At 40.2% G+C, this 2,254-nt stretch overlaps 1 pseudogene; it reads left to right on the top strand.

Annotated features, from left to right (window-relative positions):
• The first annotated feature begins 246 nt into the window (after positions 1-246).
• LOC129704933 (U6atac minor spliceosomal RNA) lies at positions 247-388 on the top strand (annotated as a pseudogene).
• Positions 389-2,254: the final 1,866 nt, after the last annotated feature.

Here is a 2,254-nt window from a genome sequence, read left to right as displayed (position 1 = left end):
TCTCTTGAGGTAAGACCTATTCAACAGGTAAAACCTGGATAAGGGAGCAAAGCTTCATCGTTGCGGCAACAATACACCCCACACCTTCGTTGGCAGCAAGCAGTTCACTGAAGTTGGTGGCAGCATGAAAGTTGGACAGAGGTCTTAAAATCCGAGACCCGTCGGGCTCAAGAAAAATATGGGACCATCCACAAGTTGGTAATATTTACATTTGTTTGTACTAATGATAACATGTGTTCAGTTTATGTGTTGTATGAAAATTGCATTTTCCCTTGATAAGGATGGAAGGGGTCCTAGTGGCCTTACAACACACAAATGGTTGGCGTCTAACCATTTAAAGCTGCACAATACTAAGGTTCCAAGCCCAGAAATGCGGCCAGATTTGTCTTTACAAGGCAGGCTCAGTATTATGGCCAGGAATGGCTTTCAGGACTAGCTCGGAAAACGGACCAGAGTTGTAGCTCGAGCAGGTATGGAATTCACAGGCATGACCTGTTCATTATGGAAAAGATGCAGAATGTCGTTTACTTCGCATCTGATTTCCTTAAGATGCTCCCATTTACAGAGATCACCGGAGATTTTTTGAAAATTATCTGGATAAGGCAAAAATAAAACATTGCAAAATGGGTTACCTTCAGTTCCCAGGTTATTTACCACTTTACTAAAACCAATGTTTGGACTGCTCAGTGCTCAAAAACATTTGTTATGTCTGGAGGATATTCTAACGCTGTATGTGGTTAAAAACAACTGTTTCAGCCTCAAACTATGTTCAAGAAAATGAAGGTTATACCAATTAGATTTATTCATTATTGGGATTACTTTTAACTATTAATTAACCTGTGACTCCACCCTGGTGTAAGAGATTGGAATTAATATGAGCCTCGAACAATCTTGTTTTGATAAAACAGCCTTCTACTCATTAAGTATAATTGGCAATAAAGTGGCTGTAATTCAGCTGTGCAGAGTGGTAATCTCAAATGCCATGTAGGTCTTGAGACAGACCTTATGCTATTACCAGCTGAAGCTATCAAGGTCACTGTGGTAGATGAACAGTATTCAGCGTTGCTCCAGTAATCTGGTCAGTAAAATTTCAGTTATATTATAACTGATGGGGCTCTAAGGTGGAAAATTATGAATGCCATCCAGTTCAGAGGCGGAGGAGACGCATCAATTAACAATTATTCAGTTTTGGTATAAACTACCTATAGACACTTGGTGCATTCTATAGGTTAAAGGGTTATTGAGTGAATATGCATAATCTGCATGCTCAACGTTAAGTTGATACACTATGGTGGTGGCGTATGTTAGTCACATGGGTGCAATCAGGACAGAATATCCTATAATAATTTACCTAATTTACGTTGGAATATCATCATGTATAATCAGTGACAACATGGGTGTTGGATCACAAAGAATTAATGAAATTATGGCTCGATGGAATACCGAATTGATATGTTTGTTTCCAGGCTCATTTACCCGTTGCAAAAATATGTGGCATAACATTGGCAAAAAATACATTCTCGCTACAAGGAGAAAGAAGTTATATTTGTCTCCCTTCATTTTGCTTCAGTAGTCGGGTCTTGCAATAAAGTCAGCAAGATCCCGCTCTAGGTTGTCGTTCTGCCTGACTGACCTATGCAGCCATGCTTCCCGATTTGTCGGGAATAATAATACAACCTTTTACGGTTATGCTTAACATAAAACTTGCTGGTTTAGCCTGTGGCTCGGAAAACCAGCCTCTGCATGATGAATCAATTATTGACTTATAGATTCTGAGTGGACTGCTTCTGCGACTCGGATTGTCAGACCGATTCATATATGTTCTCGCTGCAAATGCAGGGATAGCACCAAGAAAGGAAAGCGTTACATTTCCTCTTCAGGAGATGGGAAGTGTTTTGTTTAAATACTTAAGTTACATCTAATACGGTACAGATAACTGACGGCTTGGAGTTCATTTCAAATGGGTCTTTGACAAAATATTAAGGTACAGGACCATTAACTGAGCCCAACGTGCTTTCCCATCTTATTTGCTGCAGCAATAGGGACCCACTCTGGCGGGTTTCTTCCTCTAATATCGAGTTATAAAGAATATCTTTCACACAAGTTCTCCCAGGACAAGCACAGGGCAGTATGGGATATTGATGTTGTATTAACACTATTTAACTAGGGGGCTCCATCCTTAGCTTGGCTCGGATCTCATAAGGTAGTTATCCTCATGGCGCTGGTCTCAGCTAACGTGTTCAGTCATTACATA

Source organism: Leucoraja erinacea, chromosome 1 (assembly GCF_028641065.1).
Source record: "Leucoraja erinacea ecotype New England chromosome 1, Leri_hhj_1, whole genome shotgun sequence".
NCBI lineage: Eukaryota > Metazoa > Chordata > Chondrichthyes > Rajiformes > Rajidae > Leucoraja > Leucoraja erinaceus.
The sequence above is the reverse complement of the archived record's forward strand: the minus strand, read 5'-3'. Positions and strand labels throughout refer to the sequence as shown.